Consider the following 16,680-nt stretch of genomic DNA (forward strand, 5'->3'; position numbering starts at 1 on the left):
ATACCTTCATCCAGGTCATTTATAAAAATGATAAACAACAGTGGACCCAAAACAGATACTTGCAGTATATCACTAGTAACTGAACTCCAGGATGAATATTTCCCATCAACCACCACCTCTGTCTTCTTTCAGCTAGCCAAGTTCTGATCCAAACTGCTAAATCACCTTCAATCCCATGCCTCCTTATTTTGTGCAATAGCCTACCATGGGGAACCTTATCAAACACCTTAGTGATGTACATATACATAATATCAACCACTTTACCCTTATCCAACGGTTTGGTCACCTTCTCAAAGTTCTCCAATTCACTCACTATACTGACTTGGCAATATATTGCCATTCCATCACAATTGCTGGATCAAAATCCTGGAATTCCCACCCTAAGGGCATTGTAAGTCTATCTAGAGCAGTTCAAGAAAGCAGTTTATCATTACCATCTCAAGGGCAGTTAGTGAGGGGCAATAAATGCTGGTCCAGTCAGTGATATCCACGTTCCATATAACAATTTTTAAAAACACCTAAAAAAACCAAATGCTCTCCACTTCCCAAATCCCTTGAATGGGTTATCACCTCTCAAATCTGTTCCCATCTTTTCTTGAAATTCTGTGCTTGATTCTCATCAATCAGGTTTCCAGTCCTGTTAGCCACCCCCCCCCCAAAAAAAACCAAATCTTATTGAACACACAAACAAATAGTTCAGAAAATTCCATGCAAGTTGAAGGCACAAAAGAGACGTTCTCAAACTCATGGTCCTTACCACTTTAAGGACCACTTTATGGGCGGCACGGTGGCACAGTGGTTAGCACTGCTGCCTCACAGCGCCAGAGACCCGGGTTCAATACCCGCCTCAGGCGACTGACTGTGTGGAGTTTGCACGTTCTCCCCGTGTCTGCGTGGGTTTCCTCCGGGTGCTCCGGTTTCCTCCCACAGTCCAAAGATGTGCAGGTCAGGTGAATTGGCCATGCTAAATTGCCCGTAGTGTTAGGTAAGGGGTAGGTGTAGATGTAGGGGTATGGGTGGGTTACGCTTTGGCGGGGCGGTGTGGACTTGTTGGGCCGAAGGGCCTGTTTCCACACTGTAAGTAATCTAATCTAATTTAAGAATATGAATGGGGGATGGTGGGTGGGGGGATTGGGGGATTGGGGGATTGGGGGATTGGGGGATGAATTTAGGGGTTGGGGGAAACCATCATTATTGGAACCCATTCAACATCTGGATTGCTGCACGCGTCGGTTTGCCAGATGTAGCTGTTTCTTAACATTCCTCAACGTGGAAAACTTCTCATTGATCCCCACTACTGAGAAAAATAACTGCTGGCCTGGATAGCCCACTTACAGCACACACCTGCAGCACCAAAACACTCTAACCTTATGTAACCGATATCCTATTCCCTGTCCCTGTAATAAACTTAGACACATACACACACAAATACACACTCAGACACAGGCGCGCAGACACGTAGGCATAGACAAAAACACACACAAACAGCCACACACCCACACACATCCACAAACACACACACACACTTAGGAACATACACACAAATATGCGCTCAGACACAGACACACTAATGTACTAGGACACAGACACGTAGACATAGACACACACTTACACACACACTTCGACACACGCACACACAAATATGCACACAGGCACAGACACAGACACACTTGCGCACTTAGACACACACACACTCAATCTCTGCTTCCCTTTCTCCTGCTCCTTCAATATAGTGCATATCACTCTCTGATGAACACAAATCTCAATTCCAATGCTAACCCTACCGCTCTCCTGTGCAATGTACATCCGACCTCTCCTTGCAGGACTTACCAAATCCCTGCCAGCTGTGCCATTCACAACTTCCTCCAACCCTTTGTGTTGGAACATGGTTTCATACCAAATAGCATTATTGTTCACTAAGTTTAAAAAAAGAACTGTGAATTCTGGAAATTTGAAACAAAGACAGAAATTTCTGGAGACACTCAGTAGGTCTGGCAGCATCTGTGGAAAGAAACCAGAGTTACCTTTTCAGAATTTGGTCTTGAAAATATTATCCCTGATCTTTCTCCACAGATAGTACCACGTCCACTGAGTTTCTCCAGCAATTTCAGTTTTTGTGGCAACATTGTTCAGGTGGCCACCCTCCCTGTACAACATTGTTTCAACACTACCAAACTACATTGTTGTAGCACCATACACATAGCAAAGTGGTTTCTCATCATCCTTGATGAATGGTGTCGAAGGGTAAAGTGAATTAGATTGCACCTCATTTTTAATGAATTTTTTTTAAAAAGAAACTACAGTGGAAGTCACAAAATGGATTCTATTTTTTTCAGAAATAGTACACATTGACAAGTTTACTGGGATTTTACAGCAACGGTGTTATTATCAAATATATGATTGAAGTGCACAGCGAGTTGTTGGATCTACAAACTGGCAAACTTGGTAATGTTGGATCAGATCAATAAACTTTGATTATTACCTGATTGTATCTGTAACCTTTTGAAAGATTAATTAAGCGGGATTGTTTTTTTACTGTCCCTCACCAGTAAGCAATAAGTGAATAAAGTCTCAAGTGGACCATACAGTCTACACCCTTTGTGAAAGCTTATAATTGAAGTGTAATTCTTAGATTGTATTCACTTGTTTCAAGAAATAACGTTGTCAATTTCACTGGAGACCACACATAAATACCAGACCTTGTGTTGTTTGATCCCTCATTTAATCAACTGATATTACTGCACACTTCTGCGGCAGGTAGGACTTGAACACCTTTTATGGATTCTGTAAGTTCTTGATTCTCTAGGTGTTGAGTGTCTACATTTGCACTGTACTGCTTTATTAGGCATCCTTGATTCTTCCTATTATGAGAATAAGGTTCCCTCACTTTCTCCAGTTCAGTAACACTTTATTCATACCTAGTCTTTTATGTCACTAAATATAGATCTCCACGATGTGATTTACTCCCCCTACATCATGCTTCTCTCTCTGGCACACTACTTTGCTTTGCTGTTCAATAGCATTATCATTTACATCGGTAGCATTGACATGTTCATATCCCATTGTACCAGACAGCATTTTAGATAGCAACATGAGTAGGCCATTCAGCCCCTTCAGCTTGTAGCATCTGTCAGTGAGATCATGGCTGATCTGTCGCCTAACTCCATATACCTGCTTTGAACCTTCAAATTCTTTGCTTAGTTAAGATTTGTCAATCTTAGAATTAAAATTAAAAGCAGCCATTCGTGGAGAAAGGTGGTCAGTTGCACAATATGTGAACATTTACACAGTGTTCTAACGTATTCAGAGTTATAGAGTTGTACAGCACCAAAACAGACCCTTTGGTCCAACTCGTCCATGCCGATCAGATATCCAAAACAAATCTAGTCCCAATTGCCGGTCTTGACCTATATCCCTCAAAACCCTTTGTATTCATTTACCCATCCAGATATCTTTTAAATGTTGCAATTGTACTAGCCTCTACCACTTTCTCTGGCAGCTCATTCCATACACTCACCACATGCTGCATGAAACATTTGTCCCTTAGGTCCCTTTAAAATCTTTCCCTTCTCACCTTAAACCTATGCAGTCTCGTTCTGGACTCCGCCACCACTATATCCATAACTCGCATGATTTTATAAACATCTATAATATCACCCCTCAGTCTCTGATGCTCCAGGGAAAACAGCCCCAGCCTATTCAGCCTCTCCCTAGAGCTCAAATCCTCCAACCGTGGCAACATCCGTGTAAATCTTTTCTGCACACTTTCAAGTTGAACAACATCTTTCCTATTACAGGGAGATCAGGATTGCACACAATAATCCAAATGTTGCCTAACTAATATCCTGTGCAGCCTCAACATGACTTACCAACTCCTAAACTCAATGCACTGACCAATAAATGAAAGTGTCGCAAAACAATTTCTTCATTACCTTGTCTACCTGTGACTCCACTCTCAAGGAATGATGAACCTTTCTTGATGGTATAGTGAAGGGCTTAAGTTCTCGCCTCATTTAATCCCGACTAGGTCACAGCAATAATAACAAAAAAAAACAGCTCCTTAAAAGGTCAGTGAATTTGTTAATCAGCAACGATGATCCAGGCTTCTAATGAAATGAGATGTTTTCATTGTTGCAGCCCTGCATACCCATAACCAGGCCTGTTAGATTTGCAGATTGTATTCTGGACTGATCAGGATTCAAATCTTACATTTTTAATGCAATGTCATGCCCTTGAAAGAAAAAGCTGTTGCACCTCTTTCCAGCAGATGTCTTGAAAATATGTAAATTTCTTGTCAATTAGGAGTTACAAAGCCTCAGAAAGCATAGCATGCTTGTGCCCTTGCAGTTCCCCACCTCTCTCCAGTTTAACTATTCTGATGTTTAAAAATCCATATGTAATCTGAATGGAAGGGACTATTAGGACTTAAACAACGTTGGTTCAGAAACTGGAACAACTGCGAAATGCATTTTATCATTATAATAGGTAGCTGGTTTATTTATACTTTTGATACAGTTGGATGTATATAAATCTTTAGACGCATGTATAAATAATTGAAAGCATGTCTATTGTAACCTTGCTCTTGCTCACAATTTGTATGCTATTTATATGCAAGACCTGAAGGCTGAGGAAGGTTTGTAACAGTGCACTTTGATCTGGAGAATTCAGGGTTAGTTACCCAACAGCAGTGACGTATCATTATAGAACATAAAGAGCCCCACAAGGCAAACAATCTCAGAAAAAGGTTTGTTTTTCTTCTGATGCAGATGTTTCATTATGAATTTTTTTTTGGCTGGCTGACAGGGATTTATCCTGTGTATTTTACATTTGAAATGATTGCATCGCTTTGTGTGATGAAATCGTAATTGTGCAATAGTTTTATTCCCCTCTTTTATTCAGGTCAGTTACCTTTCTAATAACTTATAAATGGGTTGCAGAGAAATCAAAGGCCACATTCCATCTCTTGCACTGTCTCCTCTTCTATCTTTATTTTATCTCAGATTTCTGTCTTCAGATTCTGTGTGGAGATTCTTCTAAAATGTTTGCAATAATTGACTTCAATCTTCTTCACCTTATTTTGGGTCTCAATGAAGCTGCTGTATTAAGGGGGCTGTTTAATAATCTTCCTACATTCAATTAATGTTTCATTGCTCTGTGCTGCTGTTGCCAAGTGAGAGACTTGTTAAAAACCGTCTGAATCCAGAGGTTTCACAGGGGTCTCAGAAGAAGCAGAAGTGTACCTAAAGCACCACATCAAAATAAAAATTGCTGAAGGATTTCTCCCACTGCAATAATGATAAAGGTAAGAAGAAATACAATTCATTGCGGAGTTTTCAGTCTCAACAAAGATGTAGGATCATTAATGGGATAAAAAAAAATTCAAAGTGCTTCAGAGGAACACTATCTAAAAGATGCAACATCAAACTGTATAATCAGCTTTTGAGACAGGTGAACATTCGCTTGGTCAAGGAGATGGACTTTTAAATGGAGGAGAGTTGAATAATGACAGAATTCCAGAGCTTACGGTCTTGAGAGCTGAAGATGCAGTGACAATAACGAGTGGTGTGAAACAGGGCCCAGAATGATGTACACTGGAATGGCTGCGACTTGTATTTTGTTGGGGCCCAAGTGGAGGGAGCTCTGCTCCATCTGTGAGAAAGTCTTACCTTTGAAAGCTGCCAGCCAGTTCCCAAATGGATATGGGTACTGGTTAGGTTGGCGGGCTGGATGAACAAAGAACAAAGAAAAGTTATAGCCCAGGAACAGGCCCTTCGGCCCTCCAAGCTTGAGCCAATCCAAATGTACTGTCTAAACCTGTTGGTCAATTCCTAAGCATCTGTATCCCTCTGCTCTCCACCGACTCATGCATCTGTCTAGACGCATCTTAAATGAATCTACCATGCCAGCCTCTACCACCTCTGCTGGCAACGCATTCCAAACGCCCATCACCCTCTGGTTTACAATGCAACAGCACAGGTTCAATTCCCGCACTGAAGGGGTTTAGTTTTCAGCCTCTCCTTTCACCTGAGGCATGATGCCTCTCAGGTAAAAGCCACCATCAGCCAGTTTTCTCTCCTAAGAAAGCAGCCCAATGGGCTAATATGATTATGGAAAAATTACATAAGTATGCAGTGTTATGGACCAGACCAGAGCCCGTCAAAATATTTTAAGACACTAAACTTTTTCTTATTTTAAATGTAGACATGAAATGGAGTGTACCAGATGCAATTTGACTGGTTAAACTGTTTGATGATAAGCTAAACACAATTAATTTAAACACTATAATTAAAATACAAACAAAAGAAAGATGAATTTTGAATAACTAAACTATTGGAAAACCTAACGGAATAATAGATACAATACCTATTCTAATTAATTGTTCCAATTCAGTAACTTCACATTAACACACTCTATGGCAAAAAAGTAAATTCAGACACAGATTCTTACATGCAGTTCTGCAGTTCAGGGGGAAGAAACATCAAGAGAGATTTCAAAGAGAGTAGCAGCCAGAAGACAGTCACTGAAGCTTCCAACTCTTTTGAGATCAGAAGAGTACCTGAAAAAAAAAACAAACCCCAGAAATCTTGTTCTGCCAGAGCTGGCCACACCCACTCAGGCTGTTAAAAAAAAGGCCTAACAAGTTATTTACACAAGTTGTCTTCAGCTCGCAGTTCAGCTCCTCTGCCTCACCACCTGTCATTAAAAAAAAACACCAGGACAAAATGGCAGCATCATCACAATAGCCAGTAGTTCTTTACATCCCAAGAGCACCACTTACAGAAGTGGTCATGGCTGGAACTGCAGCAATTCCCATTGAAGATGGTTGCTGGATCCAAATAAGAAGATAATTGTTGCAGTGGCGTTGATGTTATGGAAGCCATCACTGCAGCCAGTCTGACAAGATTGGTAAATGTGTGGAGCGCAAAGGAGTCATTGACAGCAGGGATTGGGTAGAGGTTTGGAGGACTGGTGTGTATTTACATTAAAGTTAGAGAATTTCTCAAACATTAATTAGGATAGTATGAGTGTAAAGGGAGTAGAGAGGGTGGAATTCTTGAAATGCCATCAGGAGAGCATTTCATGTCAATGTGAAGAAGCACCTGAAAGGGATGGTGAACTGCTGGAACAAAGCCAAACAGGTGGTCAAGATAACAATGGGGAGATCATCTTCATGATAGTGACAACAATACCGCATCGTTTAAGATTGTTGTGGCAAAGGAGAAAGGTGGTCTGAAAGAAAAGACTTTTGGATTGGAGGAAGGTAGCTCTTTTTAAAGTAAGGCAGGATCTGGCCAAAGTAGATTGGGAATAGCTATTTGTTTTGTTTACTTATTTTTATTAATTTAATACATTGTTACTTTTACCTAGGTTTAGCAAAAAGTGGATAATTTTGCTGTGTTCCAAAATATTAAAAATATGCAGATGCTCAAACCTCTGCCTCAGGGGGCTCTGTACTATTCAGTGAACTGTAACTTAGATGGAATTCCTACGTAGGAAACCCATAGTGGCAGGAATCATGTGTATATGAAGAATGAATATATATTAGCTAAAGTGAAAAATAAAAATCTCGTGTGTGATTACTTATTCTTTCATTGAAAGGACACAGTCAATATGGGGCAGTTCATAACAAGACTAATCATGCATTAGGATACATCCCTTGATAGCTATATGGAGTTCAAAGGTCTGAATTGACTTTCTTTCTCGACATGGATTGTGTTCTTATGTCCTTATGAAGTTAATTTTTAATGAAATTTTGCTTGACGTTTAGTCCCATGCTAAAAGTTGCACTTTACTCAGTCCACAATAGAAGTAATTCACAAGAGTGCAAACCTGATAGGATTTCTGGTAAAGGAGTTTGGCGTTTTTACACTGAATGTCAGCCTCAAGTATTTACATGCCATTTAGATTATGGGTTACACTGAGGACAGTCTCACCTCTAGACTGCCTGAACAGTGGAAACAATTCCCGAACATTATAACATTTTCATTATCCCAGCATACTTCAGCCCAACTCACATCTAGGCTCCAAAATGTCTACATCTTATACCAAGGTACCTTAAGTGTGCAATTCAGAAATTGATGGGTGTTAATGGTATTTCTGCTCCACCTGAATATCCCATTCCTCTTCATCTGTTATCAACATACCTTTCTATTCCTTTCACTTTCAAGTATTTAACTAGCTTCCCTGTACAAATATCCATTCCCACATGGACCTATTTTGAGACTGCAAGTGCATCCTATTTTGAAGGTGGTACCTAATATAAAGAATCCATATTTCATGAAACTGTCTAATTCAAATCCTTGATCTCAACAGAAGGATTCTAAATCCAGCACACTGACTAATCATTTCAACGTGGAGTTCCAATCTTGAACTGTGCAAAGGACTAGTTCAGTTTGGGATTATGGTCAGCATAGATTGGTTGGACCAAAGGATTTGTTTCTGTGCTGTATGACTCTGACTCTGAGCCGCATCAATCTCATGATTCAGGATTCAGGTATACTCAGGTATGTTGTGTCATGTGTCTAAGGCAGCTGGGACTCAAAGTTGGACCTTCTAGCCCAAGGTTAAGGGTCATTACCACTATACCAAAGAGTCTCATCTCCTACGTTAAATTTTCTACTCCACGTTTTCAGAAATGTAATTGCCCACCTTGAGAGAGGCAGGACCTGAACCCAGATTTTCTGACCAGATATTTTCAATCAGCCTGTTTAGACACATATCCAGGAGAGATGGGACTTGAATCCAGACCTTCTGGTCCCAGAGACACTGATGCCACCAATTATTTTATTTTTTGTCTCCTTCTTTTCTCATTTCCACATCTTACACAAAACTGGTGGCTTTCTTCCCACCACCACATCACCATGACACTTTTCATCTCTTATCCACGATGAAATCACCCGTGTCTCTAAGTAATCAATTTACATGCACGGCCCATTTAGGGCAGCGCAAGGTGAGGAAGAGAGGGATGGGGCTAAATCAAAATGGAATAGGAGGAAAAAATCCATCTGCTGCGATGCCCAACTCTCTCTAAAAACATGAAGAGCATTAGCGGACTCTGCGTACTCTCTCTCCAAGGACACCAGGGCATAAACATAGATAAAGAAGGATAAATAGTCAGCAGCAATGATCCCCTTCACTTTCTTTTGCCTGGAACTGTTAATGGCCAACCTGGTCAGGCCCAGGAGCAGACCCACAAAGTCTCTGACTTGCACAGTACCCGCCTGCACAGGATGCCCACAGATCAGAAGCATGGAACTGAAATGCAACTAAAATCAGAACAAAAGACTTTTCAGATAAATAAAAAGAGGGTGTAATCAGCCGCTCCTGTTATAGTAAAGTTGCCATTGTCGATATGGCACATTGAGCTGCTCTCTCATTAGGGAGAAATGATCGATAATGATTTTAACCCAAGGTCACCACACCTCAGGCAAGGAGCAAAGTTCAGAACATGGGAATCTTCATGGTAACCCCAGCCAGTGCAGGAATGGTACAGTTGGCGTTATGCTGTTTTACAAGCCAGTCATCCAACCAACTGAACCAGCCAACCCCCTAAAGATCCATCATTCTCAGTTTTTATGGTATGAAGGAAAGTTGGAATGATAGTTTGTTTTTAACGAACCTGTTCAGACATGTTATGACACAGCTCTGGAATAAGTGAGATCTGAACACAGGCCTTATGATCCCAGAGGCAAGAACATAAACAATGACCATTGATCTTATTTGAAACATTTTGAGTGGAAGTTAATTTAACTTCGATAATGCAACATGTCTTCAAATATTACTCCACAGTATTACTTAGACGTAATATCAAGGTCATGGTGAACTTTGAACCTAAGACTTCTGAATGAAAGGAATGGATGGCATTTGTTTTTTTTTATTCATTCATGGGAGCTGCGTGGTGCTGGCTATGCTAACATTTATTGCCCATCTTTAATGATTATTGGGCAGATATTGGTAAGTTGAAAATGTGTTGCTGGAAAAGCGCAGCAGGTCAGGCAGCATCCGAGGAACAGAAGAATCGACGTTTCGGGCATCAGCCCTTCTTCAGGAATCCTGAAGAATGGCTGATGCCCCGAAACATCAATTCTCCTGTTCTTTGGATGCTGCCTGACCTGCTGCGCTTTTCCAGCAACACATTTTCAGCTCTGATCTCCAGCATCTGCAGTCCTCACTTTCTCCTCGAAGATATTGGTAAGTTGCCTTTCTTAAAATGTAAGCATGCCCATAGTGCTGTTAGGAAGCAAGTTACCCAAACTTTGACTCAGCAATAGTAAAATGTCTACAAGTTAGGATGGTGAGTGATGTGGAAGGGAACATGTAGGTGGTAGGGTTTCTACCCAGCTGCTGCCCTTATCTATATATGTGATAGAGATCCTGGGTTTAGAATATGCTGTCAAAGGAATAGTCTAGCTAGTACACACAGAAGATTTCAATGAGAAATGTACTAGGGGCTGGAAATAAAATAAAGCTCACCTGGCAAACAAACAATATTTGCTCCACCTTACATCTGTGAAATTATGAAGCAGTCTTTCTGCAAAGAATAACATCAATCGAGATTACTCTCCCTCCATAAAGGATAGTGATGTTACTCAAATTAAATTTCCAAAGTAAGTTTGATAGATTTCGATTAAGCAAGTGTATTAAGGCATATAGTAACTTGCAGCAGTTTGCATGGAGCTGGGATGCAGATTAGCTAAACTGTCAAACAGGCTCAAAGGGGATAAATGGCCTATTCCTGTTCCTAAGGGCCAGAATGGAGGTGAAAGAAAAATCGCTGCAGATTGTGAAATCATAGTTAAATCATTCTATGCTTGAACATCACAAAGAATTCAGAGATAATGAGGGAAGAATCATTGATTTGAAAAACCAACAACCAGTTGGAGATGTGAGAGTTCCTTTTAAGAACAGAAATGATAAACCTCTTCTGAACAAGTTCAAAAATAACAGCTTGTCACCAGCTGTTTGAAGTAAGCACTTCCTTCCTTGCCAAAGGCTGGATTTTTAGATTTAAATAATTTCTTCTTAACAGTGTCCTGAATCTGTAGATACTGTTCAAGAATTGATGGAGATGTACACAGCTCACCTCCATTCTGTTTTAACACATCATTATTACATTGGATACTTTAATTCACTCTGTGTATTTGTCCTAACAGTAAACAAACCTTTACACATCTTTAACCCTATTTAACAGAGGAATGCTGCTTACTTAGTATTATCTTTCTTAAAGGCATAAATAATTATCCTTCGAAAGGCAAAGGATTGAAATGTTGTTCTTGAACTTCTCTTGGCTCATCATCTCATCGCAAAGCAAAATCTGCTGAATCAATTTGGTCAATGGGCTGCTTTTCTGTCTGAACATTTTCAGTTAGAGATTTGTTGGTGAGTTCAAGTGGGTTGTTTATAGCTCATTCTTGTTCTCACTTATTGCTTAGTCTGGCAAGCTTTATTAATAACTTCCTTAATGTTTGTGGTCAGTAATGATAGAAAATATTTCCTGTTAATAGCATAAAACTATCTGCTGATGCCTACAAAGTTAATCTTGAAAGATTTAGTTCCTTCTGTAGTTTTTGGTGTTAATTTAAGAATGAACTGAAATCTTCTGGTCCTTGTGCTTTGACCAGTTGAATAACAAATTGGACCAGTGATACTTTTTAATGTAAGACTTGAACTGCTTCTGTGATCAAGATCTTTGAGAAGATTTGTAGCTCAAGTTGATGATAAGTATGCAAGTTAGCTCGCTGAGCTGGAAGGTTTATTTTCAGGCATTTCGTCACCAAACTCTCACTGATGATGGTACCAAGTCATGGTGATGAAATGTCTGAAAACAAGCCTTCCAGCTCAGTGAGTAAACTTACATACTTAACCTTCTGTGGTGTTAAAGATGCTGTGGTCAAGATATGTGCAGGTTTGAAGTATTAATGAATATCTATGACTTTTAATGTTGCAATGTTACTTGTAGAATACCATTGCTTTTGAAATTTATTCTACTTGGAGCATGTATCCTTGTCTGCTTTATTGATTATAGCTTATTTTTTAGTCAACCTGCCCAGCAATATTATTAGACACGTCTGGAACATGTGTGTTTTGAACTCAGGCTTCCAGCATCAAAGGTAGGGAAACAATCACTGTTTAGATCAGAGTGGTGCTGGAAAAGCACAGCAGGTCAGGCAGCATCCGAGGAGCGGGAAAATTGACATTTTGGGCAAAAGCCCTTCATCAGGAATAGCACCACTCTGATCTAAACTCTGGTTTCCAGCATCTGCAGTCCTCACTTGCCTAGTTAAACAACCACTGTGTCACATGAACACACCTGTGACACCTATTTTTGAATCAACCTGTTCAGAGATGTTTTTATGCACCTCAGGAATAAGTGAGACTTGAACCCTGTATCTTCCATTTTTATAAGCCATGGCATCTGATCTGACAGTACAGTGACACCCATTCCCATGTAAAATTTAAAATTAAAATATTATTTATTCAAATAGATAAGTTCTTTCAAACTTGGCACAATGGGATCACCATTTCTTTTTATTGGAATACCTCAGATACTTTTTTCAGAAATGGTTATGTACTGCGCTGATCTATTTGTATGAGTAAGCCCACTACATCTTGAACTGTGAAACTGTGTCCGACTTCTGCACACCATCTGGAAGTGACCTACAGTTTATAGATATAGCATTCCTTTGTTCCAGCAGAACACTGCTTTTACTTCTTAGGCTTTTTCTATTTCACAACCCTGACACTAATTATAATCTGCTGTTTGGCTTATTTTGTGCATTGACTTGTCACATGTGCTTGTAATTATAAAGTAGAGTCTGTCAGCGAACTCTGGTCTAGTTGGTCTTCTCCTCTCAAAATTTGTCTGTAAGTTTTCATGGTTTCTGTATCTAGAACAGCTGAAATAATTTTCTCCAAAGTCAAAATTTCTTTGGGCTGCAACAAATCTGACAAGAATCTTACATTATTTCCAACTACAATTCTCTCAGTTATGAATTCTGCTTTCAATGTGTTACAGTTTCCATTAATAGGTAGAGGTCATTCCTGAAATTATCGAGGGATTCTCCCAGACTCTGAAATATTCCAGATGAATTAAATAGTGTATTAACTTGTTTGGCATAAGATAATCATTTAATTTTGAAAATTTTCCTGTTTCAAAAGTACTATTTTCTCCAAGATGTCCACTCCTACATACCTTTGCATCAAATTCTTTAGTTTAGCCTTGATGGGAAATTACTTTTTTTGCATTTCTTCTTAATGTGACTGTTTACTCCAATTACTGCAAGATGTTTTAAAATTCTGTAATAAATGATACTTCATTCTGTTACCTAAAATATGTAATGAGTCTTCAATAAATAAATGCTGACGGTTCTAAAGCATGTCTTTCTGCATTAAAGTAACTTGCTTTTAATAATCATCTTTTCTAACAGCTAAACACTTTAATTGTAATGGTGCCATATTTTCTTTGTCTGAAAACCTTTTATACCTCTATTGCAGTGATGATGTATGATATTCTTCCACATTAATTCAATCAAAAAAGAAGCTTCTGTTTCTTCATGAATAAGATAGACATTATGTACACTTCATGTGTATTAAAAAATAATGCATATTTCATATTGAACACCTTTTAAATGAACCCTCTGTGTTTGTGGTCTTAAATATCTTCCTTTCAAACTTACAGTTTAAACAATGTACAGAGGAACCTGAATTCTCCAAAGGACATGGTCAGGAGTATTTCATTTTGATAATTGCATTCTGGATAATTGAATGCCGGATAACATAATTTAGCCAAGCATCGGACCTTGCGATCTTGCTGGATAATCCAATGTTCAGATAATCAAATGTTGGATAATCGATGTTCTAGTTTTATTACAATCTTCTAACTAGCTTCTTTTGTTTGATTCAGTGTTCAAAATCTCTTATTTGTCCTTTGTCAATTTGAATGTACTCTGCAACTTTCCTGACAGAGTGACATCGGTGTAAATTAATATTCTTCCTCTGTTGATGATGACTCATGAAGCTCACTCTCAGTGGTGACAATGCTCAGTTTGAAGGGTAAGTTGTCCTTTTCACTTGGATTCTTCCCTGTGTTTTCTAATGAGCTATTATTTTAAGGTTTTCCCCTGTTTCAAAAAGGGATTTCAATCTTTACTCTGAATTGTTTCCACAGATCCTTCCTCTGCAAGAACTCTATAACTTGTCAGTGTCTCTTCCTTACTGTGGTAACTCCAACAAGGTCTGTGCGGAATTACTAATTAATCTCCTTGTGGAATTTGTTGAGTATGAGTTCCCTCTGTAATAGGCAATGGTCTGCCCAGCAGTCTGCTGATGTCCCTACCTCTGCTGCAGAATGTGTAAGAAACATCTCTGAACAGATTGATCAGAAAATATATCTTGGAGGGTCTCTTGTGGTGCAGTGGTAGTGTCCCTGCCTCTTAACCAGGATACCTGGGGTCAAGTTCCACCTGCTCCTGAGGAGTATAATGACATCTCTGAACAAGTTGATTTAAAAGTAATAAAACAGACCCAGTTAAGGATACCATCAAGAATGTGATGCTGAAAAAGCACAGCAGGTCAGGCAGCATCCGAGGAGCAGGAAAATCGACATTTCGGGCATAAGCCCTTCATCAGGATGAAGGGCTGATGCCCAAAACGTCGATTCTCCTGCTCCTCGGATGCTGCTTGACCTGCTGTGCTTTTCCTGCACCACACTCTTGACTCTGATCTCCAGCATTTGCAGTCCTCACTTTCTCCCAGTTAGGGATACCCATGTGTGCCATGGTAGTGCTTCTATTTCTGATCCAGGAGACTCTGGATCAAGTGCTCCCTGCTCCAGAGATCTGTGCTACATTTCTTAACAGGTTGAACGAATGATAAAGTTGACCTAGGGACGCGTCTGTAGAACTCTTTGTCCGATACGAGGATTAGCCTATGAATGCCAAGAGCAATGGCTTTATTTTTGGTGTTCAACAATAAATGATGTTCTTTTCTGCTCGGGCTTCCTGAGCTATTGAAGTCATCCTGCATTTACACTTGCGGATGGTGGGAACTGTAGATGCTGGAGTGTCAGAGTTGATAAGGAGTGGAGCTGGAAAAAGTCCAGCAGGTCAGGCAGCATCAGAGGAGAAGGGGAGTCAATGTTTCAGATTCAAATCTTTCATCAGTCCTGAAACCGTCAACTGCACTTACACTTCCCTTGCATCTCACACTGGCTCTGAGATACAAATTCTCTTCTGGAGTCTGCTTGTAGTCTGCTTCTACTCACTTGATCACTGCTGAATGTTTATGCACTATCAGCTGCTGACTACCAAACCCTAACCAACTGACACCTGGAGGAAGAACACCTCATCTTCTGCCTTGGGGCCCTACAACCACATGGGATTAATGTGGATTTCACCAGTTTCCTCATTTGACCTCCTTTCACCTTAACTCAGTCCCAAGCTTTCAACTCTTAACCTTATTGGGATTGTATTATAGACCCGTAATAGTCAGAGGAAAATTGAGAAATAAACTTGTAAGGAGATCTCAGCTATCTGTAAGAATTATAGGGTGGTTATGGTAGGGGATTTTAACTTTCCAAACATAGACTGGACTGCCATAGTGTTAAGGGTTTAGATGGAGAGGAATTTGTTAGATGTGTACAAGAAAATTTTCTGATTCAGTATGTGGATGTACCTACTCTTGGGAAATAAGGCAGGGCAGGTGACAGAGGTGTCAGTGGGGGAGCACTTTGGGGCCAGCGACTTAAATAGATTTAAAATAGTGATGGGAAAGGATAGACCAGATCTAAAAGTTGAAGTTCTAAATTGGAGAAAGGCCAATTTTGACGGTATTAAGCAAGAACTTTCAAAAGCTGGTTGGGCGCAGATGTTCGCAGGTAAAGGGACAGCTGGAAAATGTGAAGCCTTCAGAAATGAGATAACGAGAGTCCAGAGAAAGTATAGGGTGAAAGGAAATGCTGGTAGGTATAGGGAATGCTGGATGACTAAAGAAACGGAGGGTTTGGTTAAGAAAAAGAAGGAAGCAAATAAAGCCATAGAGATGTACAGCATGGAAAACAGACCCTTCGGTCCAACCCGTTCATACCGACCAGATATCCCAACACAAACTAGTCCCACCTGCCAGCACCCAGCCCATATCCCTCCAAACCCTTCCTATTCATATACCCATCCAAATGTCTCTTAAATGTTGCAATTGTACCAGCCTCCATTATATCCTCTGGCAGCTCATTCCATGCACGTACCACCCTCTGCATGAAAACGTTGCTCCTTAGGTCTCTTTTATATCTTTCCCCTCTCATCCTAAACCTATGCCTTCTAGTTTTGGACTCCCCGACCCCAGGGAAAAGACTTTGTCTATTTATCCTATCCATGCCCCTCATAATTTTGTAAGCCTCTACAAGGTCACCCCTCAGCCTCCGATGCTCCAGGGAAAACAGCCCCAGCCTGTTCAACCTCTCCCTGTAGCTCAGATCCTCCAACCCTGACAACATCCTTGTAAATCTTTTCTGAACCCTTTGAAGTTTCACAACATCTTTCTGATAGGAAGGAGAACAAAATTACATGCAAAATTCCAACAGTGGCCTAACTAATGTCCTGTACAGCTGCAACATGACCTCCCAACTCCTGTACTCAATACTCTGACCAATAAAAGAAAGCATACCAAATGCCTTCTTCACTATCC

The sequence above is a fragment of the Chiloscyllium punctatum genome, chromosome 26, assembly GCF_047496795.1.
Source record: "Chiloscyllium punctatum isolate Juve2018m chromosome 26, sChiPun1.3, whole genome shotgun sequence".
In the NCBI taxonomy this organism is placed as follows: Eukaryota; Metazoa; Chordata; class Chondrichthyes; order Orectolobiformes; family Hemiscylliidae; genus Chiloscyllium; species Chiloscyllium punctatum.